Source organism: Streptopelia decaocto, assembly GCF_964273445.1.
Source record: "Streptopelia decaocto genome assembly, chromosome: 3".
NCBI lineage: Eukaryota > Metazoa > Chordata > Aves > Columbiformes > Columbidae > Streptopelia > Streptopelia decaocto.
Window position 1 is genome coordinate 95351295 of NC_138656.1, and position 13178 is coordinate 95364472.

Here is a 13178-nt window from a genome sequence, read left to right on the forward strand (position 1 = left end):
TTGCTCCAACAGGTCCATGTCCTTCTTATGTTGGGGGCCCCAGAGCTGGATGCTGGTGGCACCTCTGCAGAGTGAGAGGAGAATCACCTTCCTTGACCTGCTGGTCATGGTTCTTTTGATGCAGCCCAGGACACAGTTGACTTTCTGGGTTGTTAATGCACGTTGCTGGGTCATGTTGAGCTTCTTGTCAACCAACACCCCCAAGTCCTTCTATTCAGGGCTGTTCTCAATCCATTCTACACCCATCCTTTGTTTGTGCTTGGGATCGCTTCAACCGATGTGCACAAGGCCCATGCACTTGGCCTTGTTGATTTTCATAAGGTTTGCACAGGCCCACCTCTCCAGCCTGTCAAGGTCCCTCTGGATGGCAACCCTTCCCTCCAGCATATCAACTCCACCACACAGCTTGGTGATATCAGCAAACTTGCTGAAGGTGCACTTCATCCTACTGACCATGTCACTGACACAGATGTTAAACAGTACCGGTCCCAGTAGTGATCCCTAAGGAATGCCATTCGTCACTGGTCTCCACTTGGACATGAAGCTGTTGACCGCAATTCTGTGAGTGCGACCATCCGGCCAATTCCTTATCCACTGAGTGGTAGATCCGTCAAATCCGTGTCTCTCCAATTTAGAGACCAGGATGTCGTGTGGGACACTATAAAATGCTTTGCACAAGTCCAGGTAGATGATGTCATTTGCTCTTCCCTTATCCACCAGTGCTGTTACCCCATTATAGAAGGCCACCAAATTTGTCAGGCATGATTTGCCCTTAGTGAAGCCATGTTGGCTGTCTCCAGTCATCTCCTTGTTTTCCATGTGCCTTCTCGAATTGTCTGAAGTGATATGATCCCATTTAAGTTTTGCTTTTTCCATAATTTCTCCAGTAACAGTCCATTTTCTTCTGCTTTTCCCACTCCACTGTTTTCTGGTTTGCATGATTAGAACATGTTAAAATCTTATTACATTAGCATTTAATGTAATAAATTGGAAATTCAACCATTTGAGAAGCCGTGACATATCATTATATGTTTGTATTTTTTAATAGGCTCATGAAAGCTGATAATGTTGTTAAAATGTTTATTTTAAAAATAAGGCATTGTGTTTGTCTTTTTTCTGAATTTTGTAGAAGGAAAATTTTCATTAGCCTTAATTATTATCATTTAAATGTGCAGAAAATTATATTCTTTAAATGCGCTTACATTTGACTGATTGCATTGTGAAAATGGAACATTTTTATAACATCAAGAATAGTGTAGCATTCAAGATACCATAATTTCTTTCCTACTATTGGGAAATTATTATGGTAACACTTTGCAGATGTTATTTTTCTAAAGAGCTTTATAAATTTTAAATTCTCCTGAAGGATGAGTTGCCAACAGTGGCTAAATAAATAACCATTAAACTACTGTCATTTTTATAAGTGTCTTTTGGGAAGAGCGCTATGGAAAACATAGTGCTGGGCCAGCTGTACTTGAATTAAAGATTTCCTTGATCTTTTAGGCCCTGCCTTTGGACACAGAAGGTGATTTTGATGACAATAATAATTGAGAATAGTTGATTTACTTCCAACTTAAGAACTTGCATTCTTCAAGATCTATGCATAACTCACTTTCACTGACAATGAGGTATTTAGAGACTTATCTGATAGGGTAGATGGGCTGGCTTGTCAATGTATTCGTTTTTCCCCCCATTGATATCCCAAAGCATTATAAAGCACAAATTACTTTCACATGTTGGTCTTGTAAGGATGATCATGTCTCTGCTTTTTCAATGTGTGTGGAAAAACACCACTCTCTCTGCCTTCTGGAATTTTGTCTTCAGTCTTGCCTGTAAAACACCATACACACCATAATACTATTACCATAAATAATAGCAAAGGAAAGTGTGGGAGGTTTTGGCTCCAGTGTCATCAGTATGCTGTTGATCTCAGTTCTCTGTATCCTTTTCATCCAGCCCAGATGGCAGAGTATAATTGCTTTTCCAGGCTTTGACCAAGATAAGGATATGGATGAAAGTAAGTTGGCTGCAAATCAACTTGGTTAATGGAGAAATGCTGCTTGTTAGCCAAGGGAAGCATTTAGGGAAATAGCAAAAAGTAATGCATACACCATGTCCTGAAAATACATTTTTAATTTTTGCTGAAGTGACTGGCTGTGTTGGCCTCTTACAAACAACAGAGGCCTCTAGTACCATTTATTATTAATGATTCCATTGTAACACAAATATAACTGTGGTTGTCTATGCCTCTGCTACCACCTGACTCTAGTCAAACATTCTCTTCATCATTATTTTGCAAGTCACCCAAAATTATCTGTGACTACAGCACATCTGTCTGCTTTTAGGTTGCATGAACTGTTAGCTGTAATTGACACTTGTACTCAAACCTCTGCAATTCCACATGCTTTACATTTGTTGAAAACAGCAACAAGTGTTTTTTAGAAAATGGCAAGTCATCAGTGACAATTCAGAAAGTTTGAACTCATCCAGGAGACTTATCTGACAGATTCGGTCCATTCTGTCAGGTTGTGAATGATTTTATGTAAAATACAGTAATGAATATTAAATAAGGGATTTCTTTGTTTTCAAAGATTGTGAACAGTCATCAGGCTTGATTTTATTCTTGAGTTCTCAGTATTTGTCCTGTAACACTACTATGTTTTTTCAGAGCATCCAACATAGTGGCAGAGAATTGGATATGATTTGCAGTTGCTCTTAGAACTACCTGCTCCTTCTCTCAGACATTCAGTCACCAGTTCTTGAGACTTCCTTTCTACAGGTCTGTCAGAACAGAAGTATCAGTAGCCTGCGTCTGCCTGTGGATTTTTTTGATCCACTGGAGCTTGCATTTGGCAAATTTTAAGTCATGACCACCAGAAATGTTTGTGTGACTCTCTACTGACGTAAGTTGTTATCCTTGGCAGTATCCTTAGAAAGTAGCATGAACTGTCATGATATTGATGATCACAATTTAAAATGAGTAACTTTATGCAGTCCAAGTGTTTATATTTGTTACCTGTGCTTACTAAAGGGAAAGTCTTCTGGGAGTCTGTAGCTGTCTTCACGTCATAATCATTTTTATATGTATTTTCCAGTATACTTTCACTAGCTTTGTTTAAATTGAGATATCAAAATATTTGAAGAACAATAAGATTCAAAACCAATAAAATATGTAAATTAATAATCTAGAATATTGATATTTTATGCCTATATTTCCCCTAAATATTTATTTCTAATGCTTGAAATAATACAGGTAATTGTATTTTAGGTAATAATGATATTATGTGTCTTCATGAATGTTTACATTTTGAATACATGGTCTTAATAGATTTCACTCTTTATCATTGTGTGAAGTGAGAAATATAGCTTCTATTCTTTTTCTGTCCAGCATAGCCTTTACTGTGTACATGAGATAAAACCACCAGTTAAGTTGTGTTCTGTCATTTCACTGTACTTGCACTTTGCACAGTTTTGGAAGTTGAAAGCAGTATACGAACAGTTACAAAGCAAGGACTTAATCAGAACTGAAGCTAAAGAATATAGGCTGGCAATTAATGAGTTTATGTGCTGCTGGTGGGAAAAATGTGCTCAGTGTAGTAGTTCTGTGTAGCTCTTCAGTCTTGGAAGAAATACTGTTACATTCTGTGTTCTCTTCAAATAGTGGAGAGATCAAGAAGAAAATCTAGTTTATGAATAACTGAGAAGGTCATAAAGAAATACAGGGTAGTATTGCTGCAAGATCAATATGGTAACCCATGTAATTTGTTTGACTAAGAGTGGTAGTTTCAGAATGCATTCCAAATGCACAGTATGAAAAAATAACAATGAGGAATCTTTAAGCCTGTTTCTTTCTTCTGAGCTCAGTGCTTCCTCACGAAAGGGGAAAGTGAGTAGTCCAAGAGTGAATGTCGATTTAGTCTTTGATGTGATATGAAAGGTACAACAGAAAACAACTTTAATCCTTCCATGTACTTAAAAATGTATTAATAAATTATTAGAGCTTACTCTTGTGCTTTTAAGATAGAAATGAAAGTAGGAACCTCCAAACAGTATTCAAATATATAACTACCCTCTCAATTAAACAAAATGGGAAAAGCCAGGCTTTCAGTGTATGTGTATTCATAGTTCAAGCTGAATTCACTTGAATTGGTTATACAAGGCAAATTGTATGTTGGAGGGAGCTGCAGGTTTTGTTTGCATCTCTGAGTGGCTAAGCACATCCACTGTAAGTGAAAGGGTAAACTCCACATCATAGAAAACAATATTCAGCAGGTGTTTCACACAAAGTATGTGAGCATTGACCTCTTCTGACCTAGTACAAAGGAAAATAGTCTGAGAAGTGATGAATTTCTTCTCTTATTCCCTCTGTTAACTCCTGCAGACAGAGATTATATTGATTTATTAACTCTCTAGCTCTTTTGGAAAATGTGCTGGTTTATGTTTGGCCTGAAAGAAAAGTGCTTTCATATCGAAAGGAGTTGCTTATTTCATTTGCTTATTTCACATCTTGTTACATTTTTCCAAGACCTGGGAGATCCACTACTGTGAAATTGGTTTGCACACTTAGTGCCCTCCCGTGATTCTCTGTGCAGTAAATGATTTGGCACAATTACATATCATGCCTTAGTTTTCTCTCTTATGAATGTAGTTGTATTTGCATATCAGAAAGAGCTCTTTTACTGTTAGTTGGATTTTGGTGTATTTTTTTTTTGTCAAACCCTTGCTTGTTGCTTGAGAAAGATGTTATTCTTTGGGATGACTCTCACAGCATCTGATAGCTGTAGCCTCCACTGGGTACGGAGATAGTGTAGCAGGATCAGAAAGGGTTAATGTACAAACCAGTAACTTTCAGACATAGCTTATGACTGCTGCTGCTCTAATCTGGAGCATGTGATATTGCTGGCCTCCATCAATAAAGCTTCTACTTACAGTGTTAGCCGTTAAGAACTACTACACTTTCTTTTTAGGTACAACGGGTAGACAGTGGCAAAGAGAGGGAGAAATAGGCTGCATTTTACTCCCATCATGTATGACTTGGGGTAAAGAAATGCTCAAAGGAGTTTGTAGCTGAACTGGATGTCAGGGAGAAAGGATCAGATATTGCAGTGAACCCTGTAATAAGAAATTTCTGTCTGATCAGGTGTCAGGGAGCAGTGAGGACCAGCAGCTCCCTACGGAAGGGGTACTGATGGTGGTAAGTGGGCTGGCAGGGCACAGCCAGGGCCCAGTCCCTCAGTAGCTAAGTGAGGCAAGCAGCGGAGGCCTAGAGATGGTAGCTGGCTTCAAGCAAGAGTCCAGATCATCGGGCAAGTTGGTGGTGATAAGGGACGTTCAAGGTTAGAGCGGGAGTACAGGTCAGTGAGTCAGGGTCAGGATTTGGTCCAGCGATGGTAATCAGGGTTGGCCACACAGCCCAGTGACCATCAGGCAGGTCCATGGTAATAAAAGAGATCTGAGATCAAACTGTAAAGTCAGTCAAGGTATGGATCAATGTGAATGCTCTGTTTAGAGAGGAGTTAAGGGAAAACAGGATGCAAGAATTCAGTTTATCTGAATTGCTTCTAGTGTGTAGCTTGGGCAGAGCAATAGAAATCATGCCAGTTGCTCCGAAGAGATACTCTGAAACAGGAATTAGAATCCTCTTCATTGGACTGATGCTGACTAAATACCCATGTGTTACATGTTGCCTTTGATATACCTGGAAAATTATTGATATGCAAGGTATCAGTTGCTGAGGGTATATTCTGGATTGAAATGATCTGCTACAACCGGTAACATTACTTCCTCTTTCCTATGTATTTATCTGTATTTGAGTTTTTCAGTGAGGAAGAGTTTAGAGTCAAAGATGAAACATGGCAGCCAGATCGATTGGGAATCATGTTATCAAGGAAGGGTGAAAACTTAATTTAGAATGATGAAAATAGTATATCACCTTTAGAACTCTTGGAGGAACTCAAAAGAAGTTCCTCTGATTTCTCTTGATATGTCATTAGATAACATATAGCTCATTTGAGGCAGGCCTCTGCTTGGGATTAAGACATCTGAATTAAGACGTAAGTAGGTATCTACAGCAGCTGAAGTTCCTATGATGGCCAGTGTAGACCTAGGACAGGACTCAGTTGCCTAATGCCTAGTGCCATTTGAAACAACTAGGATATATAACACATCTGTATGGGGGTAAACGTATCCTGTACATTGTAAAACGTACAAGAAACCTATTTCCTTCTGTAGTGGCATTCAGTCCCAAAGCAGTTATACAAACCTGGTGACTGAGATCAGCCACTAGGTGTGAACCTTAGGATGACCTGAATTATTCTTTATCTCCATCAACCATATTAAATACAGCTCTTTGAGCTACAACAGGTATTTAGACATCCAGTGTGTCTTTAGACACTTGCATGGGGGGCAACCATTTAGAAGCTCAGTTCAGTTGCCTAACAGATGTGGCTAGCACTGTTTAAGATGCCATGCAGTGGATCGAGATCTTGACTGTTTTGAAATGAGACATGCAATAACTGAGTGAAGTGGGACCCATGCTATTTTTGAGCAGAATTTGGAGGCCAGAACTCTTGTCATCCTGAATAACTCCAGGTCCATATGGTTAGACAGCAGGAATGAGCTGAGGTTTCTTAACCTTGAGCTGAATACCCTGCTTAAACCTCATCCTCTGTAGCTATTTTTAAAGCTATTCTAAAGAATTTCCAAAAGGAATAGTAATATATATGTGGTGGTTTACTTTTAAAAATCTCTATCTGTATGTCCACGGATAGTGTAGTTAAGAGTGTGACTTGAACTTTCTGGTTTTGTTAAGAATATTATTCTTAACACAGCAACACTATTTACAATTTCTGGAGCTTTCCCTGTTAATGTCATTTGTTACCTTTTGAACTGTCAATTCATCAGAATGTTGCTTACGAGATAAAATTATTTTTACTAAATAATTATTTCTAATTTATAAATTAAAGTTATAGTTTTTATTTGTTAGTTAATATTATTTGTACTTTATGACCTTTGTCTTTAGCATTAAAATCCTCTTTGTAAGGATTAGATCAAACAACTGACCATTCCAGCAGCATAATCATTTCTAGTTTCATTGAATTCCTCTGTTTTTAAAATCGTATATCTTCTGTTTTCATATGAATGACTTGTATTTTATTGTAAACAGCCCTGCAACAATGTAATAAGTGCACCAGCAGATTATATTAGAATTTAATAATTAGTGGAAATGACAGTAGAAATATTAGATCTATTACTTTACAATAGAAATCCCTACAGTGAATTCTCAGTCACTTCAGATAATCTCCTGACATATGTAAATCACCACTCTCTCATGAGCTCACACAAACCCTCTAATAAAAGTTGTAAGCACATTCAAATTCAATATGAAGAGGTGGACTAAAGTAATACCTGTAAGTTTAATCCCCAGAATAAAGAAACGTAGATTGGATTGGATCCAGCAAGATGCTTAGTGAATTGGAGCATCTGTCATATGAGGAGAAACTGAGAGAGCTGATAGTGTTTAACCTGGAGAAAAGAAGGCTCAGGGAGATCTTATCAGTATGTACAAATACCTAGTGGGGTGAATAAAGAAGACAAAGTCACTGACAGGACAAGAGCCAATGGACACAAATTGAAGTACAATAGATTCCATTTAAAGATGAGAAAAGTCTTTTTTTACTGTGAGGGTGGTCAACACTGGAACAGATTGCCCAGGAGTCTCCATCCTTGAAGATACTCAAAACCCAACTGAACACGGCTCTTGGCAACCTGCTTTAGTTGAGCCTGCTCTGAGCAGGGATGGTTGAACTAGATGATTTCCAGAGGTCCCTTCTGACCTCAATGATTATTTGGTTTATTCCAGATAAGTTAATTCTGCATTTGAGTGGTTTAATTCTGTAATTATTTACTTGCATTTTATATTTTGCCCTCCTATGGATGATCTCCAGTTGATTGAAATCTTTTTTGAAGTAGGAAGTCCAAAACTAGACACAGTATTTCTACTCATTAAGTGGCAAGCTACTGTTTTAGCTATGACATCCCTGTTTATAGCCTATGATTAGATTTACCTATTTTTTTCTTGAGAGCATGATGTTATTGACTCATATTCAGTTTGTTATTCATTTCATTATCCCAGTCCTTTTCTATAGAACTGTTTAATCAGATACTCTCTATCTTCTATTTTACAAAAATATTTTTTTGTGATCCAAATTATTGAAATGGAGAAATAAGCATGATTTCAGTTAGTCAGTCAGCATCAGATACAATAAGGATAGTCCTAAGTGTTGTGTTATGCATTGCTTTTATTGAAATGCATCATATTTATTTCTTTAGTATGTCAACGGAATTCTGAATTCCCGTCCTGTTGTCTAAAGCACTTGCAACTGCTTTGTTTGTGGTCTTTCTATGTTATCATTCATGTCATGAATATGCAATGATATAATAAGAACAATTTACTGAATGTAAGCTTCTCAAGGAATCGTGTTTTTTTCGCTAGTCATGGCCTGTTCCTGGCTACTGTTCTCCTTGTGGTCATGTCAGCAGCATATGGCAGAAGTTCTAGGATGAATGCTCAGTTTATCTTTACTGGGGGATATTCACCAGGTGTATCCCACTATTTTCTGAATATCTGTGTATATTATTTATATCTCACAGTTGAATCTTCTCCATTTTCCCCCTAGTTAACTTGGGAATTAATATGTTTTATATCTGCCTTCCAGTTGTGTGAACTATATAAACAGCTCTCCGCAATACCACTTCAATCATTATTTGATTATGTTCTAAGATTTTAATTTCTTTGTGTTTATTTCCTCTGTGTCTTGTAAAGTTTAGAGACATCTATGTACTCAGAAGGTTGACCACTGTTTTCTTTGTTCTCCTTCCAGCAATCATATTATTTAGCTCAGAGCCTTCTCCCAGTTTTTGGACAGTTGTCCATGTCACTGCAGATATATGTATGGAGTTATGATGCCACCTCCCTGCTGATCCTTGTTTAAAACTGCTCTCCTGAATAATTCTCCCTTGTAACAGATGCACCTACCTTTGTTCAGTTGTCCTCTGTGCCAGAACACCACCTTGTGGAAGAGGAAAGCAGAGCTTCATCTTTGCTTGGTTAAAAGGTTGAAAAGACTTGAACCTCCAGATTCTTCTTCCTTACTTTTGTGTTCTTTCAGTTGTTTTTGAGCAGCTCTGTGTAATATTTGCCAGTTCTATTAGTGCCCGTATGAAGAGGCTGCATGAACTGAAAATCAGAAGGGTGAATGAACCTCAGCACCTTTACTGAAATGAACCTCAGTAGCTTTACTGAAGTCCTGAAACAGTGACAGAGCTTTAAAAAGTGTGTTTATTTAATTTGATTACATTTATGGTTATAGTAACAAGATTATACTGCTCTAATTAAGGGTTATGAGGATTTTCTATAATAAACTTGAATTTTCAGCTATCTATAACTCAAGGAAAATGTTTCCATACAGAAATTTGGCATTGTCTCAAGCTGAATGGTATGGTTTTCCTTTCTCTATCAAAAAAAAGAAAAAAGATTTTTTGGCTGCATTCTGTTTTCAGGGAGGCATTTTTTGGTGGTTTTATGTGGTTTTTGTTCTCCCTTGGAAGGGCTTGATACATGGAAAAAACCAAATTTTCCAGGCTTTTAGTCTTTTATGTCAACTATTTCTGTTCTGATATTTCAAACATTGTACATTAGTAGTCATTACTTTTTAACAGAACCACTATATAATTTAACATGCAGTCAGTTCTAAATACATGCCATAACTATTACCTATACTTCATTACATGAAAATACCTCATACAATAAAAGTTAGTAAATATTTTTTCTGAAACAAAATGGTTTACCTGACATTTTTAGTGTTTAATATAAACACTTATGTAATGTTCATTTTTTAATTATCTTAAGATAAAAAAACCTATTTTTCGTTTTTTAATTTATTTCTATTTATCTTTCTATTTAATATTTATTGTCTGCAGGCCATTTAGTGTCATAACTGAAGGTGTCAGAATTTTCTAAATTTGTCTCATTGTTGGTCCTTCCTTTTACTGAAGGGGATGGTGCACATTTGGAACCCTCCAGTTAGAGTTTGGGGAATTGATCTCTCGGTTCAGGAAGCCCAAGTCCTGCCATCCAGGTAGTAAACAGAGAAGTGTTTCAACTCTGCATTAAGTTCTTGAAGACTTTAGTCTGTTCTGTGGGTTTAAAGCTTGCCTAATGAATGCAGATTGCATTGAGCCTGGCACAGAATGTGACTGGTAGCACAAGTGACTTGCTCAGCTCTGTTTCAAGTGATGTCCAAATATTCTGCAGGTGTGACACTGGGGTCAGAAGACTTCCCAAGAAAGCAAGGCATCTCTTTTTGCTTCCCAGGAACACTGTCAAGTACATATCTTCAATTTCCAGGAAGAATGTCCTAACAGTTAGTTACTAAGTATTCATTCGTAGGACAGGTGACCTGAAGGTGAAGAGGTACCTTTGTCCTCCTCTGCTTCAACTTGGAAGAATGCTGGAGTCTTAGCAGAAAATGGTACATGTACTCGTATAGTTTCTGATTTGTTTCTGAGTTTTACCCAGTAATTATGCTCTGTAAAATGCATAAATAGTACACAGGGACCTGAACATAAGTATTCTGCCTCCCTTTTACTGGCTTGTTATCTGAGCTTCAAGAATGCAGCACGAGAGAAATTATTAGTTAAGTTGGAGAGAAGGATGAACAGAACAGGATTTGTGAGATGAATAAGAAGCTGGCTGAGAGAAAAATAAGAGGTAATGTTGAAAGCGGATTTATTAGACCAAAGACATTACTGGGGGGAGTTCCTCAGGTCTTTTTTAGAGATATGTTTCTTCTATAGCACTAACATATTTTTTTAATCTATTGCTATTTAATAATCAATTAATATATTAATAACTAATTAATATATTAATATATTATTGTTTATTAATTAATAATTAGTATTATATTTTTGTGGTAAAATAAGGTAATCATGTTAGTCCAGATGTTTTCACCAGGAAGTATCAAGGTGGTAAGATCTGCTGATGACAGAAAGACAGGAGATGTTATCACATACCACACTGGATACCACACAGAAGGAACTGAGTGACCTTGAAGACAGGAGCAATCAGTGTACTATAGTTGAAACCAGATGAAATTCAATGCAAAGCAAGACTCTTCTGAACTAAGAACTAAGAACTAAGATGTTTACTCAAAGCTGTTAGTTCATCAGCTCGAAGAATGTAAGGATTTGTCTGCAGTACTGCCTTGAATGTCCACTGCATGGCCCTTGTGAGAATCACCCTGTACACTGTTCCCAGTGCTGTCTTCAAGAGTACTGAATTGGAGTTGGGACTGACTAGTGGACAGGAAGGCTCTAGAGAAAATCAGCGCATGAGAGACCTGGACTGTGGCTTAGAGAGATTATAGAACTCTAATAACACAGACGGAGAATGAAAATCAATACCTGAATACCTTTTGCAATGTCCATTCCAAACTTCTGTCCCCTACGAAATCCAAGGGCTGCAGACAACACCTGGATGGCTCTGTGAATGGCCACTGCATGTGCTCAAGCTGTGTGAGCTGCTCTGTAAAGACAGGTACAGCTCTTCGGTTTCAGCACAAGTTTGACCACAGTAGGAACTGAATAGGATTTACAGGCTTTGGCCTAGAAATGGAACATTTTTGCCACCAAGGTTTTATGGACATTTTTCATGCTCTAAATTAAACTTTGGTTCACATAGTCTATTTCAGCCTCTTTTTTTTTTTTTTCTTTTCCCCAGTCACAGCTTTACTCCTAGCACAGCTGTGGCATTTGTCTTGTAACAAGAAGGATCTGATAATCATGAAATAACTCAGATTTATGCCTGTAGTGCTGAAGCGATGCCATATTTGTGAAATAACTTAAAAAATAGGAAAAATATGCAGCAGATGTGAAGGTTTTACCTTCACATTTAAGTAGGTTTATACTGTCAGCGAGTGTGGGCTTAGCACAGCCTGACAGAGTTTTAACTTACCAGATGTTCCACATGATCAAATAGATACTGTACAGCTGTCTCCCATTCTTTTTACTGGGCTCAGATAAATACACAGTAAATGCTCTGAAATATTTTTTATTGTATTTTGGCTAGTATTGTGGCTGTTGCTGCAGAGAATTTACTTTAATCCACAAGCACCAAGAATGCAGGAAGAAACCAAAGGTGCTGTAGGAGTGCTCATTTTCTGTTACCGTGAGGAGAAATTAGTGGCCATTCAGTTGAAACAACCCTGATGCTGCTGGCCAGGGAGGGATGAAAAACAGGTTTTTCATCTGGTTATGGATGATGTGAAATTAGTGGCCATAGTTACACAGAGCAGAAGTGACTTCTGGCTGCCCCCCTGGGCAGAGGGTGCCATCCGTTCCTTCCCAGGGTGTTTAATTCTCCTGGGAGGTGGTGGCTGCAACTGTCCTATAGGTGACTCCCACTAATCCCAGCAAAGGCTTTCAACACTGGAACAGAGACACAGGGTTGGGTTTTCTGTTCAGTGAAATGCAGAAAATAGGGTGTCTCCAGAGCTCATGGCAAGGCTGCCTGTATCCCTCCTGTCTGCTCCTCTGGGCGTGGGCAGCATGCCCCGGGTTGGCCATTTGTTGTGCTTCTAAAGACAGATTTTGGGGGTCAGTCTCAGCAACTCCTCTGAAGTGTTTCAGGCCTTAAAGGCCCAGGCTACGTTAACTGACACACCTGTCAACTTGATTCAATAATAGAGCAGCTAAACAATAAAAAAGGAAGTTTCATTTCCCTTCACCTGCTTTTCTGCTCATATTTCTCCTTTCTCCCTCTCCAAGTCCCCATGCTCTCCTTAGCCCTTTGACCTTAGTGCTGCCTTCCTTCCCTCTTGTCACCATCAGCCTCCTGCCTTTCCAGAGCTGCTCTTAGACCTGGAAAAATCTTCTTGTCTACCAAGGGCTTTCCTTGTTCTCCTTTAAATCCTTCTTTAAAACCTTCATCTTCAGTCAGAGGAATTACTTTCATCTTTCATTAATAATGTCTTCAACATTTCTTGACTGCTCTGTTCTTTTCAGATTTACAGCCTAGTCTTGCAAACTTTTACAAAGAAGTAACTGTTCAGTTAAATTGAGAACAGTCAGAAGTTTGGAGGACTGGATTGTTCGCTGGGAAGCTTTTTGAAATGTGAATA

At 38.2% G+C, this 13178-nt stretch overlaps 1 protein-coding gene across 1 annotated transcript in view; it reads left to right on the top strand.

The window, feature by feature from the left end:
- HMGCLL1 (3-hydroxy-3-methylglutaryl-CoA lyase like 1) overlaps nt 1-13178 on the top strand; it is an 81391-nt gene that overhangs the window by 11481 nt on the left and 56732 nt on the right. The gene's annotated exons all lie outside the window — the stretch shown is intronic.